The sequence below is a fragment of the Cygnus olor genome, chromosome 4 (assembly GCF_009769625.2).
Source record: "Cygnus olor isolate bCygOlo1 chromosome 4, bCygOlo1.pri.v2, whole genome shotgun sequence".
In the NCBI taxonomy this organism is placed as follows: domain Eukaryota; kingdom Metazoa; phylum Chordata; class Aves; order Anseriformes; family Anatidae; genus Cygnus; species Cygnus olor.
Genome location: NC_049172.1, coordinates 62,184,032 through 62,203,389, shown reverse-complemented (window position 1 = coordinate 62,203,389; position 19,358 = coordinate 62,184,032). Strand labels below are relative to the sequence as shown.

The 19,358-nt window shown below is 42.6% G+C and overlaps 1 protein-coding gene across 2 annotated transcripts in view; it reads left to right on the top strand.

The window, feature by feature from the left end:
• C1QTNF7 (C1q and TNF related 7) overlaps positions 1-19,358 on the top strand; it is a 51,464-nt gene that overhangs the window by 17,611 nt on the left and 14,495 nt on the right. The gene's annotated exons all lie outside the window — the stretch shown is intronic.

Genomic DNA, 19,358 nt, shown 5'->3' with positions numbered 1-19,358 from the left:
TTAAGATCATGAAGTATTTCCTTGCTCTCTATTCAGTTCGTGTGTGCATTGGCATCAGTAGAGACAGATACTGAAATCCCAAATTTCTCTTGTAGTTGGTGGCTTTTAGTCCCTGCCCCTTTGATGGCTGCCCACTTGCAGGTGGTGTGTTAAGTGAAAGAAAACTGGCTTGATTAGCTCCACTGGCCAGGGTACAGGTGGTATTATCCTGAGCGAGAAATGTGACGGGATCACCTGCATGTACTCAGGGCTCCCACTGTCCTGCTCAGAGAGCTCCTAGCCCCTCTGCATTCCTTGCGGCCCTTCCAAAAGTACTTTAGCCCTCTGACGTTGCATCTCCTATTTGGTTCATACTTTTTCCTAGCTCCCAGTAGCTTGTAGCAGGTAATTCCCTGTAGACCCACACAACTCTGCACACAAACCCTCACTGTGGGAACAAACCCACAGGGCGATATCAACTTTATTTATTGCAGAGATGCCACCACAATTACCTCAGGTGCTCAGAGGAGCACAGTCGCTGTCCCAAAGAGCTTGCCACTGCTCCCAGCTCTCCAGCTGACCTTAGTTTTCACAGAAACACAAGAGCCACGTGGGGAAAGTGGCACTCTGCATCAAGGGAGATGCAGAGAAAAGACTTCCCTGGACTTCAACCAGGCAGTCAGACCTGGATGCTGAAAGTGAGGAAATTAATAGGCACGCAGAGCTGTGGAGCTGCTCCCAGAGAAATAGGGCTGCCACCTCCCTGAGTGAGAACGGGGAAAGGCTCCGTAGAGAGAAGGCTGCAGGCTGGAGACAGTCATGTTTGGAAGGTGCACTGGCAGGAGTTCCTCAAAGACGCGGGGTTCAGTGTGAAAGTCAGACACCTCTGCTGATGGAGGAGGGAGATGTTGCTTTTCGAGAGTGTTTGGAGAGTGACAAAAAATTTAATTGAGATCTGAGACAACTCTTTTATTTTCTTTGCAACTCAACTCTCACATACCTAGCTGGTGTAACCGCACTCCAGGGAGAAAATAGCAGTTTGTTATATTTTTGGAATTTATGTATATTCATGTGTTCCATTAGTCTCTTGGCAAATGCATCTTTTTAGCTCTAAAGCTTTCTGAACCTTTCATATAGTCCTTTGCTTTGAAGCAACAGATGTCTGCGATAAGCAGATGGTTATGGCTTTGAATTTGAACATCTTTAAGTACTTTGTCGTGTATGTTTTATGGGGAGGAATGTACTCTCTCTAACTATGCAGAACTGATGCATTAAATGAAAAGTATCCATGTCTGGATGCTTGATGTCACTTCCTCGCTTGCAAACCAATAAACCACATGTTCTTCAGAATTTTTTGTTGTGAGATATTCTCACCCTATTACTCAGCTCGTGTTTTCAAGTTACAAACCAACTGTGAAATACACCAGTCTGATGTGAGCTCAGTCAAAGTAAACGAGCAACAAGAAGAGTTGAAGGAGCTGCCCTGCTTGCGAATTGCATTCTCGCTCTAATGTATACTGTGAGCGGGCTGAAATCTTCCCCTTGTGAAATTTCCCAGAGGAAATAATGCAGTGCCTATGAAAATAGCTGAGAAGAAATCTTTTAATCTTTCTTATACTAAAATTTCATTTTTCAAGAGGTATGAAATTTGATGCGTAGGGAGTCTAAGAGCATAAGATCTTAGACCAGGAATAAATTTGGTAACACAAAGGGAAAGAATTAATCTTAAATAAGAACATAACTTTCATTTTCTTTCAAGAAAAAGAAGACAGATAAACTGACTTAATCCAAATATTTTGCTATTGGATATTCATTTACGTCTCTAAAAATATGTGTTTTTTCCCTCTCCACCTAACTTTCAGACTTGAAGAGTTTGTTTTCCAAATAAATCTCTTCAGACAGCCTGTGACATGTGAGAACGCTGTTTAAATTTGAATTAGTTGATCTTAAGGATGGATTATTGCATAGTTTATCAAAGGCTTTATTAATTATAATGGCACAAGATATGTTATTTCATCGAGTCAGTGCATACAGAAGGCACCAGCCTGACCTGAAAGAAGAGAAATGCCTCATTTCAACAAATCTTTGGATTTTTTTACTTCCATCTTTGAGAAAGAACTGGGCTGTCGAATGGTTCATGGTGCTGGAGGGGTGCTAGAAGGGCTCTGTGTCAATGCAGGATATGCTCTGTCTTTCCCTTTTTGCTGTCTCTCCACTCCCTCCGGGAACCTTCTTCTTTCTCACTTCTCCAGCATGTAGTAACCCCTAGTGACAGGCTGTCCCAGAATGCACATTTTTTCCCTTTTCACACCTCAGATCAGCCTCTCATTGCTCTACAGTACTGAGGCTGGAGTTCAGCCTTACTGGAGAAAAGAAGTCTTGGGATGGAGAAAGGGACTGGTGGGGATGCCATGCCCTAGTATAGCTGGTGGTCCAAACTGTCCAGGGTTTGGACTCGAGCAGCATCTCTGCATTTATAAGCAAAGTAAGCCCACTTGTAAGCAACAGGTGCAGGCTGCTAACTCCTGCAGTTTGTTGCTCAAGGCTAACAGCTATTCTAATTACTTCCTTGACTAGCTGTGCTTTTCTTGGTGGTTGCTTCACCCAGATGTTGTCTGCTGAGTTGGTGGGACTGGTCATTACCCAAGACAACAGTGGACTAACAGAACCAACAGTTTAATCAAAGACAGCAACTCCTTTCATTCCAATGTGAAACTGTTAAGATCTCTTCAGTATCCAGTACTGCAGGCTTAATAAATAAATAAATAAATAAAAAATAGGGAAAACAATTAAGGGTTCTATTCCATAGTCTTGATAACTATTACTTGATGATATGAGGTTAGAAATCTACATACAAATGAGGAGTTGTGAAAACTTCTGATTGATGGGCTTTCTTTTTAACAATTCTAATTGTTTATAGGCTGCAAACATTCAAATATCTTGAAAATGCCAGGCAGTGCTCTGCTACCTGGCAGCAATGTAACTCATAGGGAGACTCTCCTACATTAGTGATATGAAGATACTGCATTTTGATGTGTACCAGACTTCTCTTGTATCTCTCTCAGGATCGATCTCTCTCTGCTGTCTGGTACAGCACCTTAGCACATATGTATGTATTTCTCTGAATGCCACCTTTTGGGTTTACAGACATAAGTACTGAGGCAAGATTCAATGACTGTTGAATTGAGATCATACTGGAAGTCTGTGAAGATGCAGAAAAGTGAAGGTACTTTCCCTGAATTATGGAAATATGTGTCCATTCATAGTCACCCGTGAATAAATAGATTCTCTGTGAAGAGGTAATGAGAACAACTTTTAATCCTTGCCGTGCTGCTGTGTGCCTATAGTCTTTCCATAGGGTCAGAAACAGAAACAAATCCTCCAAGACAGCCAGAAAGCTCCCAACCTAAATGTCGAACAAGACAATCATCAAAACAGACACCAAAAGGAGCAAAATATCCAGATGGAGAGCCCAGAGTTAAGAGTACTGTTGTTCTACAAGAAGCTCTTGGCAGCTGGGGCATCACAGTTTGCAGATGGAAAGCTAGTCTGGAAGCTGCTCAAAGCAAGCCACAGCAATGGAGGATTGCAGTGGCTTCATGGCCTTTGTGCTTGTAGGAAAATCAGCCTGCTGGAATAGGTACTGTCATCCCTAGCGTATCAAAATGACTAACAGCTAACACGACCTGTCTTTGAGTGACTGCCCATTTCTGAAGTTCAGTCAACTAACCAACATATCTTAAATATCTTAAGATATCTTGATATCTTAAATGTAGTTATGGGGAGGGGGGGGTGGGGGTGGAAATTGCCTGTATTTATATTCCAGAGGGAATTATTTCCGTTGTATTTTTAACATTTCCTCTGTGGCTTTTAGGATGTTTCCTGAAATCTCCAATTACATTCACGTAACATCTGCCTCCAGCTTTTTCTAAAATAATGGTGAAGCAGACTACACAGTAATTAAAATAATTCTTTCTGTGAACTTCATCTCCCTTTTGGCTTATCAGCTGATGCTCCAGCAAGTAGTTTCTGCCTTGATGGGCTGTTGATAGATAGTTCCCTAAGATAGCTCACTCTTTCAGCTAACTTGTCCCTCCTAGGCCCCTGATAGAAAAAAAAAATCAGTATTCACCACAGATTGACTTTGACAGTTATCATTAGTTCAGAGTTCTGGCAGCACGGAAGGCAATTGGTTGAACGATTGGGAAAAGATGACAGTGCAGGGAGTCACAAGAAAGGGTTGGGACTGGCTTGGATTTTTCATGACAACAGGGAACCAGATTCAACATCACGTTGTTACAACACCAAGGGCACTGCCAGCACACCGTGATCACTACAGGTTGGACGTGGTGCTTAGGGACAAGGTTTAGTGGGTGACATTGGTGGTAGGGGGATGGTTGGACCAGATGATCTTGGAGGTCTTTTCCAACCCTAATTATTCTATTCTACTTCAGCACATGAACAACCCCCCCCTACCTGCAAAGTGGCATTAGCATGTCCCCTGAGTCTCCTTTCTCAGAGGAAAAAATCCAGACTAGGGAATTCTGGAGGTCTACATAAAACTTTCAAGATTCAAGACAACCAAAACACAAGTGTCTGAGCATCCCAAAAGGGCAGAATAATTCCCAGTTACAAGACTAAAGATTTAGACATTAATTGAGCATGTTGTGTTGACCATACCATGGCTGCTATGTTCTGCTCCCTAAAGAAAATGCTCTGTATCTGTGGCCAGTCCTTGTTTAGAAAGGAAACTGTTCAGATTCCCTAGTCAAAGTGAGCTCCAAAGGTTGTAGAACAAGAGGGTAAAAATCCATATAAACTGAAAATTAAGGTATTTTATCATTATAATTATTGACAGCATACTACCGTATTTCGGTAATCTGCAAATGGGGAATCATTCCTCTTTTATTTATATATGCTTTTGAACATTACTGAAAATATTATAGCCCAGGTGGGAATCGGAAAAAAAAAAAAAAGAGAGAGAGAGAAAGAGAAATTAAAAGGGGGGGGGGGGGAGAAGAAAAAAAAAGAAAGAAAAGACAAAAAAAAGAGAGAGAGAGCTTTTGGAAGGTTCTGTTTGAAGCAAAGTAATTAAGGCCAAGGACAGAGACATAAATGAACACAGTACCTGTGGGGTTGATAGGTGACTTGAATATACTGTTTTTTTCTTTAAGAATAGACCTGGAGTCAGCATGTGAGAAAAAGTCTTCCTCATGTTCGTCTTCCCGGTGGAAGGGAATGATGGCATCAGTCAGAGAGCGTGCAGAGATGGCTGGATGAAGGTGTTGCCAAAGACCATCCCAATAGTCTATCTATGCTGTGAATGTCACACTTGAAATTAGTTAGCAACAGCTATGTCATCTCGATTTGCATGCTAATACAGATGGTGCAGTAAGGCTCTGGAGAGATGGATCCACAGTTAGCTGGCAATAAAATTTTTGGCTTTTATGAATCACTGAAATTTCAAAACTCTCAGGAGTGTATTTATCTAACATTGCACCTTGCCTCTTAAATGAAGAAATATCCCATTGTGGCCACATCTATGATGTCAACTCTTCAAGGAGAAAAGGATGTCACACATTATTTCTCTCTGAAAACAGCAGGTGGAGAAACAGCTTTGGACGTTTTTCATGTACATGAGATATGACAAAAGCTGGCTTATTATCAGACCTCTGGTTGAGAATAGACCTATGTTCAACACTACCAGACCCTGATACAGAGCAGTAGATCCTGTCCCAGAATAAATCAATTGAAGGGGAAATATAAAATGTTATTTTCACGAGATGAACATTGTTTTCAAGACAATCCCATGACAGAACGTTTTTGAGCTAAATGACCATTTGCAAAATGTGAAGGGACCCTGGCTCCACTTTGTCTTGTGGGAAAGGAAGGAAGGTGAAGGTCTGGAGAGACACTTCTGCGCATGGGGTGGTGGTGACTGGTGCTCTCCCAGTTGCAGATGAAGTAGCTTGTGGCTTTTTGACATCTGTGGCCCACTCAGCGTAGCATTTTCTCACTGTTTTCCCCATAGAATGAGTTAAAAAAAAAAAAACACTCCTCTAGTATCTAAGCACTAACGGGGATTTTTTCAGTGTAGGTTTATGTAAGTCGTATTTTGCTAACAATTATGGAAGTTATGACTACATTTATGTGGTCGGGGCTGTGTGTATATTTGTTCGTATTGATTTCACTGTAATGTTAGCTTAGGTGGTATTTTCCAGACTGTGGGTATATTTTCCCTAAGCTGACAGAGTGTTATATGTTGTAGCTTTGTGTCACTTTACTGTCTTTGAGGGCTCAGCTTTCATGCAGGTGCCTAAAGCATCTCTTAAAGTTCACACTCTAATGCAGACAGGCTGGTTGTCTAATTTCTGCTTCACATGGCTTCTACCATCTTTTCTTCACTGCTGCCAGTGTTTTCTGTGGCTTCCCTGGGGACACCAGATGCATCTAGTGATTCCAGTTCCAGCTTCCAAGCTGAAACAGATCATGGACAGCAGCCATGTGTTGTTCAGATGCTTGCATGGGAGGGAGAGATCTTTTTCCTTTTTCCCTTGTTGAACCAATTCACTCAATAAGAACTTGTTTTAGATCAAATTGGCATCACTTCTAGCTAATTCCAACCTTTTCTAATTTTTTCCTGAATTCCAGCCTCTTACTCTATCCTAAAAGATGAAGGCACTGTAAAAGAAAACCGGTGCAACTGGACAGTGTACCTTGTTCCTAGCTTACAAGTTAGAACAAGATAAGTGTTTCAACTTAAAAGTTGAAGGCCATAGCCATTGAAAAATAAGACAACAGCCAGACACATGCTTGTCTCCAGTGTTGCATAAGTAGACATAATGCATAATGTACTGCAACATCACAGCAGGTCTCCCAAATTGAAAACAAGGAGGAATAAAAGACTACCGTACCTTGCCTCTTAAATCCCACGAATGTGTTGTCTGTGTTGATTAGTTACTTTGATTTGTGCTTCCCAGCACAGTTCATTTTTCCCTTTAATAAGTGTTCGGCGTGTAAATTGTCACTTGGATTGATAGTATTTGCACCAAACAGTGTAATTAGGCTGGAGCGATGGAATATATTACATTGTTTGTATTCCATTATGTTTATTCCAGATGGTTTTTGTCACTGACTCTTTTTCTGAGCTGAGCTGTTAATAAACATGGGATAAATCTAATGAATAAATTTTCTGCACTTGGTGTAGATCAGTGGTGGTGTCTGAGATGGGGTTATGCCATGAAGTAATGGGCTCTCATTAGAACTGCAGAAACGTTAATTCTCACTAACATATGAGAGGGGAACAGAGTCCAAGGGTAATGAGTGGTTGAAGAAGATATTTATGCTTTCTTTTATTTTTTTTCCTTTAGAAGTCATCTTTTCAGACATTAAAATGAGGTTATGATGAGTTCATAGTTGTAGCACTTTATTGCTTCTTTGGACGAGGGAGGTGTAGTAAAGCTGCAGGGCAGGTACCTGGGTTCAAGCCTCTCATCTTCTAGAAAGCTCCTCTGAGCCCCTTAGCAAGCTGTTTTGGACTGTGCCTCGCTTTCTGAACAAACGCTTCTCTTCTGCATTTTACCTGTCTTGCCTCTTCAAATGGAAGTTGTGCTAAGTACCTGCCCAGCCTGGAGATGCAAAAATCATTACAAAAAAAGAACTGGAACATTTTGGAGAAGAGAATTCCTTATGGGGTGGAAACACATTGTGGAAATCTACATGGCACCGGGACTGTCTTAGTCTGCTCGTTTGCCAAAGTGACGTTGACTGGAGAAAACAGAAAGCCAGCTAAATGATGTGACAGCAGACCTTGGAAAAGTCATATCACTTACGGAGCTTTCCAGTAGTGGCCCGCGTAGTTTTCCCACCAGAAAGGAACATAAGAAAGCCCAGGATGAAACAAAACATGATCCAAAACGTATATCCTGCCATCTTTTAAAAGCTTTTAAAAGGTGTCTGTGCTGTTAAGGTCTCACAAGGCAATGTATCCTCAAGTAAAAAGCAATCAAACAAACAAACAAAAAACAACAAAAACCCTGTGAACACAAGAATGTTGATTTGCCAAGGTTAGGAAGAAGCAGTTGTCCATGCTGGCTCACACATGCCTATCAGCAACAGGCCAGGGAGCTCAGTTGGTCCCATGAGCTGGGTGGCAGTGGGTCTCTGCCGTGGTGGATCACAGACCTCTGCCAGCCTGGCTGCTCTCGTAACCCACCCTTGAATATGTCATCAGCTGGGAGAGGACTTTCCCTTACAGAATGACAGAACATCTTCCTTTATGCATTGTTTCCAGCTGCATCCTGGAACGAGCAGTGAAGGATCTTCACTTGCTGAAGTAACGCCTTCAGCCTGGCATTGCTTTTAAACCAGTGAGCTGGGTTCACAAAGACAGCACGTCTTAGATTAGCAACTATGCCATATATTAGTAGTTTCACTGTGCATCCCTTACATGCCCATTTCAGACCTATGCCAGAAAAAATGCAGCTAGAGAAAAAAGATTAAACAGCTCTGTTGGCTGGCATTTGTGAATATTTCCTGGAACACAAGGGGACAAGGAAGGGGAGAGGAGAAATAAAATGTGCAGTAATTCAAGAAAACCCCAAAACAGTGATCCGAGAAACTCAGGGAGAGCATGGCTGTTTTGGTCATTGAGGTATAAGGAAAATGAGGCTAACAGCTCATGCCCGGGGCTTTGAGTGTCCCTCCTGGCCAGGCCGTGAGGCACGAAAGCGTTAACCCTCCTGGAATAAGTACAGGACATTCCAGCGCTTGAATTCACACAGTAAAAATAAACCTCTCGCAAGGCGTGTTGCCTGTGGTGTTTATGCTCTGCTTTTGGATTCAGTCCTTTAGGAATGCAAAGCCCTTCTACCAGGTCTGGGCTCTGAGGGCACCTTTCCTTTGCCATTGCTGGATTGCTGCCAAAGGTGAAATAGGTCTCCCTGCAAGCCACTCGGCCACACTATTTCCAGAGGCCTTGACTCATCTCTGGCCAGTGCTATAGCATCCATTTTTAAAGATTGAGGGCAAAATGCTTTCCCTCCTGCGTGTCCTACTCACCATGGTCCTAGGCACCTCTGAATGTCCACTTACATGGCAGGACAGAAGTAAAACAGTCCCACAGAGGCCGAGTGCTGGGAAATAAGATGAAAGAAAAGCCTGTGCATCAAATCCATGGGTGTTCAGTTGGCTGGGTAGGACGGTTTAGTTGTTTCCAGCCAGTTCACTTGACATACAGTGTCAGACTAAAGCACAGCAAGGTGCGAGCTGGATGAGAGCCCTCTCCAGGCAGACAGCAGCTCTGTTGTGTTGTGTTTTTTTTTCCTCTATTGGCCAGGAGAGGACTTGGCCTTTGCATTTTTGAACAGTAATAATAATAGTTCCTGCTTCTGGCACAGAAACCTTTGTTTACCCCAGTTCCCAGTGCTCGGAGGCCTCTGGTCAGAGTTTTGTTTAAAAGATTTATAGGCGGAGTCTGCAATCACAGCTTGAGCTGGCCGCGGTGGTCACACAATGACAGCAACCGGGCAGGTTTGGCCCTGCCCCTGCCCCTGCCTTGCAGAGCTCCAGCTGAGACGGGTGACGCTGGCCAGGCAGCAGTGAGGGAGAGTGGATGGGGTAGAGACCCCCTGCTCCTGTTGGGGTTGGGGGCATGTGCTATCAGATGGCCCTGTCCAGCTTTTCATGTCAAAACCAGCTCATTTCGCATCGCTCTCTATCACCCTCCTCATTTTCCAGCTGACTACGGCTGGATAATCAGATACTCAAACTGTCAAAATGTTTTCCCTTATTCTTGGCTTTTTTTGCCTGCTCTTCCTGGCTCCTCTCTGTTCTCCCTCACTCCTTCCTCTTCCTGCTGTCACACCTGGGATTGCCTCTGCATTTTCAGTACTGCCTTTTTGTTTGATTTTTCTTAGCATACGAGCTACTTGAGGTTGGTTGTACTTAGTAGTTGCTGTATTCCTATACTGAGAGGTGGTCTACCAAGAAGGCAGATGGAAAAAAACATGGCATTGTTGTTCTTCGTGCTGTTGACAAGTGGAGAGCACACAATCGGCAGAATATTCTCATTGATTTATTTATGAGTATTTTCTATATAGGAGAGTGGAAGAGAGCGTCCAGGAACATCAGACTAATTTCTGTTTGGTTACTCACTGGAAAACTGGAATTAACCATGTAGTCAGATGGCTTACTCTGGATTTACACCAGTGCCAATGAGAACATAATTTAGTCCACTAATTTTACTTCACATCCCTGTGGACACAGGCAACACACACAGCATGTTAAAACCTATCTGAATGCTTATTAAGAGTCCAATAATAATGTAATTTTCTGAGGATTATCTAAAATACATTTCCTTCCTTCATGACTTCCATCCTCCTCCCTCTTTTGATCTTATGCTATTATCACCATAGTCTCTGAGCACCTTGGCCATAAAAACAAACAGCAATTGCAAAGTCTTTAGGGAACTCAATGAGGTATTTGGCACTTCTCGTTATGCTGGTTGTAGTATTATGTTGTCAGCTTAGATTTCTTTGTCTTGTCTTTTTACCTCCAGAATGGACTACATTTGGAAATGTAGATCTTCACTTAGATGGTGAAATAAAAAGCATTTATAATATCCATTAGTGATATCACGAAACAAAAATTATTTTATCTCCTTTATGAAAAGGATATCCACAAAATTCTAGCCTGTTACAAGAAATTATGGTAATAATTATTTGCCCTCTACATTGACCTTGCCAAGGCCATTCCGTGTGGTATTTAACAACTGTTAATGAAAACAATTTTACTTAAAGATCAGTTGCATAACAGCCTTTGTAGCAAACTCAAATTGAAAAATGTCCCCAGTTCTACTCGTGCCATTAAACATGCTTCAGAAAATATTGTATGCCTGATCCAAGTCAGCTTCTCTGCTTATACCTGGTATAAAAACAGAGCACACATAGCTGACTTGATTCACATCACTCTTCACATATTGATGTGTTGCAGCACATTACTGGATATTATAAATTCAAGTGAATACTTGATTTTGACAATGCTTTGACCAAAAATAAAAAATAAAAAATGAGGAGGTCCAAAAGCCCATAGTTTCAGCCAGAAAAGCAAAAAGCAGGAGAATGAGTTCAGAGCAGGAATCATCTCTGGAGCTAGAGGTAACAGGAGCTGCCCCCTGCACTGAAAATTTCTTCAGCCTTCTCTATTTATTTCCATCTCAGTGGCAAGCTAATGTGTTAGCTTTACAGTGTTCATATGTTGCCAGAGCATTGCAAAAATTATGTCTAACACCAGATGCTAAAAAAGCTCCTTGAAATATTACTAAATAAGGTATTGTGCATGTTCTACATGGGGAAAATAAATAAATTCTCTGAGTAGAAACAATAAAGGAATCTCTTGAGTCTATTAGATATTTTTCAAATGCTTGTACTTCTTTACAGTGTTTTTCTTCCTTTTCATTTAATTCTCCAACTTTCAGTCTCATTGATCTTTTTTTTATATAATAAAATCTTCTCTAATTTGCTATTGCTGTATTATAGTCTTAATGAGGTCCATGTTGATCCATTTAGAGGCGTAACAACATATCAAGATTTCAGTATCTAGAAAAAATAGCATCAGAATACTAATTATTTGGAACAAAATGATGCTAAGGGTTTAAAGTTAATACCACTGCTCTGCATGCTATTGTATTTCACATATGAAAGGCATTCTTTTTAGGATGATAGAGCACTTTCCGCAGGTGGCCATTATAGGTAACTCTGCCTCTCTCGGCCTCTGGCCAGGAGGAGAGTGCTGCACCCACTTCGTGAACTTGTGCAAGCATTGGCTATGAGGGGAGGACATGTCATGGGTCCCAAAGGATCATGATGCTAGCATCCAAAACTGAAATCTCGGAGAGTTTTTTCCATAACAGCTTATTCAGCACTAGGCATAACTCAACAGCAGCACACACGAATTAGGCTGGCTCGTGGCCGGCTGCTGGAGAGATCACACATGCTCCTTCTTGCTCGGCCCCTTCCTCATGCCCCATTCTCTCTATCCTGTCCCGCCCATGCCGAAGACCAAAGGGCCTTCTCCAGCCCTCCCAGAAACCTCCCAGTGTATGAGTAAAGCAGGGATCATGTTGCTTGGGTGTGCCAGGTTTGCGGCATGCGCTGGGTCTGCTCATCCAACATGCACACAGCAGGTACATTGCTACAGGGGGTGGGCTTTGCCATGCGGTCTCTCCTCGATGCTGGGTAGTGCAACACGACCTTCAGGCTAAGCATACCACAGCTGTTGTAGAAGAAGGAAAAAAGGCATATCTCATTACATTTATGGTCCATGTGAAGGGCCTCTGGACACTCCTGAGGCTGCACAGTGCTTCTTGCCGTCTGGCCGTGTTGTGGCTTCAGAGAGAGTGGCGTGTGCTCAGGGTTGAGCCTGAACTCAACCTTTGTATAAACTATTTTCTGCACATCTTCTATCTACTGCATTAGCTTTCCCTAAGGCTGCCAAGATAACTTTATTTGCTTTTAAAAATCTTAAATGGAAATTGAAATATTTCCAACATCATCGCTAAAATGTGCAATGAGGACAAGCGGAAAAACTAAATTTATCACTGGAAAAACAAAGCTGATATTTTTGTGAGTAGTTGGAAATCATTTTGGCACTGCAGTTATGGCACTTCAGTATCTTATTTTGTTATTAAAATTGTTTTTCTCAGTTTTCTTCAAGGTCAATCAGTAATCATTTGTTTTGCTGGGTATGTTTTAGTCTGACAGTTTTCATGTCTCTCTCATTCACAGTCTGATTCTTCAGTTTGCTAAAGGACAGCTGATAAAACTCAGTTTCAGATAAACCAAAAATTACATTTATGCCATAAATACCCTCAGTGATTATGGGAAGACATACAGTCAGTCTCTTTTCATTGGCAGTGAGATCAGCATATAAAGCATGCTTGAATATCATTGTTCATTGTTGCAGTATTCTTTTCTCAGGGACATCACGCCAAATTCTCTTTTTTCAGTACTGTCCTTATCTGAACCTGTAAATCTTTTCTTCCCAAATGATGAAAATTTCCAGATATACCTGTAAAATCCTTTGGCTCTTCTTAGGGTATTCACGTCCACTACACTCAATAAAGATAAGAATAAAAAAGAAATACGTCATCTCATGACCGCAGCAGTAATACGAACTGCTGTTGTGAGATTTTCCTAGTCACTGGTAATTTACAATGGGTTCCCTACCCTTTTCATTTATCTCCTAAGGGCGTTCAGAAGTGCACTGGTTTATGATCTGGCAATATCACAAGCTGCTATAATCAGATCACATATTTCAGTGGTAAAATCATCAGGCTTGATTCCTGAAGATGTACAAGAGACATTACCTTCCACAGCAGCTGAAAAGTTCTCCAAATAACTCATGGTTTTACTTCTGAATAAGCAACTGAACCAGGGACTGCGCCGAAGTTTTGGGTTTGAACTTGAATGTTCAATTCAACCAGAGGAAGGGAAGCTGGAGCACGGGTGTAAATCAGAGAGCAGTGCAAGCCGCCAGCCATCAGGCTGTTTCTTTAGCTCAGAAAGGTTTGGGAGAACAGCAGGCAGGCTGTTTCCACTCACCATGAGATTTCTGTAACATATTACACTGAAAACACAACAAAAAAAATGTTAATCCAATTCTGTCAGTAGTATCTCTTCCTTTGAGTAGCATTCAGTAATATGTCTTTCACTATGCTTTACATTTCTCCATACTCTATAGCCTCATTATAGCTATCACATTGGCACAGCAACAGCTGGGTGGTGCAGAACAGGCAAACCAGGAGAGCTCTTTCTTGCAAGTAGCTTTCAGGTGTCATTAGTATTTTTCTTCCCTCCATTTGTGCTTTATGAGTATTAACTCCTCTGGCACCACTGCAGGGCAGGAAATCATTGCCCTTCATACGGAAATAGAGAAATGAAGCGGATTATGTGATTTGCCCAAAGCTACAAGGAGAATCATTATCAGAACCAAGATGAGAACTGATGATTTATTTTAGTGCCTGGTCCTGTAATCCAATTAGCAAATCAACCTCTCTTCCCCTCATCTTCTGCTATATTTTCCCTGCACCTGAGAAAGGCATTTCTTTAAGCAGCACTTGCTATTTGAAACTGAATTTTGCTGTGAAAGTTGATTTCCCTTCAATAGGATGAGTCCTACTGATACATTTTTACATCTAAGAGAAACAATAAAATATGCCTCTGCATAAAAGCAATGTAAGAATCCACTTTAACTAATGTGAACCCAACACTTAATGTTTCAGCAGCAAGCTGACGCATGTAACAGCATTCTTTATGCCATCTGGTGGTCAGAGACCATCAAATGCCAAGCTCAAAACCAGTGTATGACCGAGCAAAGGCACCGCAGCCAGTTTAGCTTCTGCTCTGATGATCCCTGTCCCCACCCAAGCTGTTTACGCTTCCCTTTCTTCTGCTGCTCCTGTTGCTGGTCTTTCACTTGGATGGCTGTAAGCAGGGCTGCTGAAATTTTGGAAAGCTTTGGTAAGAAGTGACCTTCAAACAGGCTTAAGTAAATGGATATTCTCAGGAGTGCTCTCAACTTACATAAATGCTGTGTTTCCGTGGAACAGGGAACATGCTTTCTTCACTGCTTGGAGAGCATGAAGGAAACTGTGGGGACTGGTGAAACGACCAATAAATAAAAGCACATTAATACACAGCAGATTAGTCATTCATTTCCTGAGACAACTGATGTGGCTGGGTGTCCTGGGTAATGGAGATGACCAAGGTGACTCAGATCGCCTTCTTACCATCGTGAGAAATGAACAGACACAGAAACCTTTGATTTCTGCAGACAGATCCACAAACTAAAGATTTCCTCCATCTGTACCTTAAAGCCTTACAGGGCCATGGCAGATTCTGCTCCGTTATGTGCTGGCTGCTCTGCCAGGCTGTGAGCACAAGCAACACAAAGGTAGGGCCTCAGGGAATGAGTGAACCTTTTTTTCATTCCCTTCTGGAAAAACACAAGGAGAGACCAATATCTGTGCGTAAACATGCTCTCAAAAAGTGCAATTAAAAGAAATACCACCCTAACAAAGGAAGTACGGTAGGACTGCAATACATGCATTTAATTAGAAACTAGCTTGGAGAATGAAGGAAAGCCAGACAGCACCATCAGCTGTAGTGATATTTTTCCTTCTTTTCAGTGAAGGCATCATTACCTGCCTTCCTTAATGATAAGCCCAACTGTTGAACAATGGGAAGAAGCTACAAATTTAGAGTAGCTGGAAATACACCAGCTCAGCAGCTGTGTCATGGCCCCATAGCTGCATGTGCAAAGCAGTTGAGTTGCCTTTAAGCTGATACATTTTACCTGAGAATTGTCATGAGAAAGGATATGATAGTTTCTAACGCAGATAGGGCTTAAGACATGAAAAACATGGTAATTTTTCACAGTTGACCCTGCTGTTACATTAAAAGTTCAATACCGCCTGCTACGATAGTATCAGCCAAGTGCAGCCAGCAGCTCACCAGACTCGGTCAACATTGTGTCATGCTTTGTCTGTACACACATTAACACATTTGGTAAAGATTTAACAGCTTCGGCAAGAGAAAAACTTCATTGTTTGGGTTGGACAGCCTTTTCCACTCCTTCTTCAAACCCTGCAGCCCCAGCTCAAGTCCATGCCAAGACCTTGGTATGTGAGCAGCCCAGAGCGGTTCCACGTGTTGGGCAAGGACCACAGGCAGAGCTGCGAGGGGATGTCCTCAGACAGGTCCAGCTGAAGAACCACAGGCAGCAACACCCCCTGCCGCTCTCCAGAGCTCCTGGCCCACGGATGGCCCCTCACCGCTTTGGCAGCAGGACAGGCTTTTGCTCCCACCCCAGCGCAGGAGGGCCTTGGATGGCCGGCCTCCTCTGGATCCAGCTGTGCCAACCCAAACTCACACCCTGTGCTCCCCCCGTTCTTCAGCCAGACAGGGCTCCCCACTCCTTTCCAGACAAAACAAACCCAAGCAAATGGAAGATCTGTTGTTCCCAGTGCCCACTGGTTACTTTTGACTGGAACAGGCCAGGAGACAGACGTTAGAGTGCCCAGCAAGCCTGGTGCTGTGCCAGGAAGGCAGGTGTGGGCAGGAGGCAGTGACCCCCCCAGCTGTCACCACCTGAGTGGTGGGAGATCATGTCTGCACCTTGTTGAAGCTCAGGAGGATCTGGGGTGGCTCTGCCAGCAGACTTGTGAGGGCAATAACCTCCAGTGGCTTGGCTTGTAATCTTCATCTGGCGTGGCTCTCTACAAAATGAACATCTGTCCACAGCCTAAAGATATGTTTCAAAACTGATCTAATTAGATCAGTGCAAGCACCCATCTGGACACTTTTAGTGTTTTGGCTCCCATTCACCTAGCGAACAACAGCAGTGGATGAAAATTGTCATCACTTGCCCATGTTGTGAAGTGGCCAGAAGGAAATGAGGACGTATCGGCCACTCGAGCATCCCTAACTTACGACAGATGAGTCTGGTGAATCCTGATGAGGTGCTTTAAGAAGCTGCCGCCTGTTGAGGTCTCCTGGTCAAGGTGGCCACAAGCGCAGTGGAAGGACCATGAGTCTGTGGCAATGCAAAACCCCATGATGATTTCAGAGGGTACAGTGTGTGCAAGAATGGCTTGTACCGCATAATGCCCTGGTCAGTCATTTACCATGTGGGAACCCTCCTCTCTCTTACCCAGCTGGCTCTCCTGTTCCCCTACCAGACAGCATGGGACCTCAGAGCATGCAGATGCTCCCCATCCAACTGAATGCAGAGCCAGGTGGGCTAAAGAGCCTGTGGAAGAGGTTGGTCCACCAAGAAAGGGAGCCCAAAGGAGCAGCAGTAACAGACTGCAGAGAAATAGTTACCTTTTAAATGGGTACATGCATTTCTGCAGCAAGTGCCTGGCTATATCTTTAATTTTATAGCTCTTTATTCCAGCTTGAGCCAAATAAAAATAAATTGGTTGATTCTAGATCAATTAAGGCATCCACTGAGGATCTGGCATTTATTTAACTACATTATTTGAAGATAAACCAGTGCAAGTTTGTGCATAAATGTTAGAAAAACATATCATACAGATTAAATGAAAAAAAATCATCTATGACAACTGAGAGCACCATCATTTTTTCAGCACCATTTGGAAGCTGCAGATAACCCAGGTCTCTAATAGATTTTTCTAAACCCTTAATAAAAAAACCCCTACAATTTAAATTGCTTTTACTCCACCTCATTCTTACTACCCCCTGTTAAAATTCTTCTTAAGAAAAACAATTGGAATTTTAACTAGTTACAGATGGGAAAGATAAAACTGGTCTTTACAAATCTGTGTTTAAAATAGGATTTTCAGGGAGAGTACTGTTTATGTTTGCTAATGTTATCCAGGCTGTCTATTTATAAACGAGAGTCAAAGGTCTATAAGTTTTTGCCTGTGGTGAAAGTAAATCAGAAGAATGAGGGAAGACCATGAGCTTGAAAACCTCCTGATATTTGTTGCTGCTTTATCTTATAGAGATAGGCTGGATCATGGGGGAAACAATGAGCAGAAGGGAACAGATGCACTTCAAACAATTTTGGTTGCCTTTATGCAGAGATTTTATGGTACGTTTATGGTAACTGGTATCAACCTCTGGCTACCTCCATTTCTCTTGCAGATGAAACTCCAAAATCTCTTCACTTAAAGGATTTTTTTGCTAATACACTGTGAGTCATTGTTGCCCCCTCTCTTCAGTCAGGGGCCTCTAGAGAAGAGGTTGCTTTGGCTGTGATTACTTCTACACAAGTGGTACCACCTGCACAGAATCTGTATTTCAATGGTCTATAAGACAGGATCAGTCTTTAAACGTCCACAAACAAGAGGGCAGAGCCAGTGTGTGGCGGCTGAGGGCTATGCCATACACCCTGTGACTTACCAGCAGACTCATCCTCTGCAACTGTTGGCAAACTGCATCCCTATTGTGGGCTGCAGATAGACCTCAAAAAGAGAGGCTGTGATATCTAGGCTCATCACAGCTTGAATGTCCAGTACAGCAAATAGTCTACTTTGGCTAGATTTCTGGCAGGAAAATAGAGCTCCACATCTGAGATTTCCATTTAACAACTTCTCTCTTTCAACTTGGCCAGCTGTAGCATCACTCAGTGTGGACGAGCCTTTTCACTGACACATGCGGTCTGCCTGGGGGCACCTCTCTGCTGCTCTCCAGACCTGTGCCGCTTTCTCTCTATCTCATGAGGATGTGGTGACAATCTGGAGGGACATACAGCTGCTCACAGCTGCTGGGCTTTTCGTGCTGCTCCATCTCTCCTTCCTTCTCACCCTCATCCTCAGTGTCTGGCTATTAAAGAGGAAAGCTAGAGGAATCCACATCCCAATAGCCTGGGGACAAAGGGAAAAAGGGTCTTTCTACCATATGCCTGCTGGGAGCAGGACAGATTTTGATATTTGGGCTCCTGAGAGGAGCTCCCCTGACAGGGGATGATGACCATCATCACCCCATAACCTCACCAGTGCTGTCTGCGAAGACACGTGGTCATCCGTGACAACACTATATCCAGCTGGCTACTTCTGGACAGCAAAGCAAGGATTGGCAAAATTTGACGTGTGGTTAAAACAGATAAATAAACATACTTCATTTTGAATAATAACGAGACACATCTGTATTAAGAAACAACGATTATTGTGTTAGAAGTGTGTCAGCACAAGCAATATTTTACAGGGTATCTGGAGAACTGTTCTTTCAGCTGCCTGTAGCAAACCCATGAGAGTTCATGAAGCTTTGATGTATTCAAAGAGTTTTTCCTATAAGAACCACTGATGTCTCCTGGAAAATATTATATTATTTTTTTTTACTACTTTTCTTGGCTTTTAAGTACTACAGAATGACAGTCACTGCAGCAGGGAGATTCTGTCCCATGTTGCAGTGTTGGCAGAGACCCGATGACACGGTATCAGGCAGCTACATTTTTGCAGCTGCACTTCTGCATCTTTGTTAGAGATGATAAGTCTACACAGATCTGAGAACGTAACATGAAAGCAGTGAAGATGTTAGACCTGCTGAACTTGTATGTCTTTCAAAATCTTGCTTACTAATGCTAATACACCAGAGGAGAAGAGCAGATGACTCTTACAATTCAGCTGACCACATAACCAATAGAATTTCTAATTGTACATTTATAATATTCAACGCAAACATTTGTGGTGACCATAAGGAGTCCAAAGTTACTGCTTCTCTAAGATAACATACTAAAGAGCAGATTAATCAGTGTCTGTTGTAATGCAAGAAATACAGGGAATCAAATGAGAATACCCGTTAAAAACATCTAAAGAAGTCAAAAAGGTTGAAAGGAGACAAATATGTTCTGTC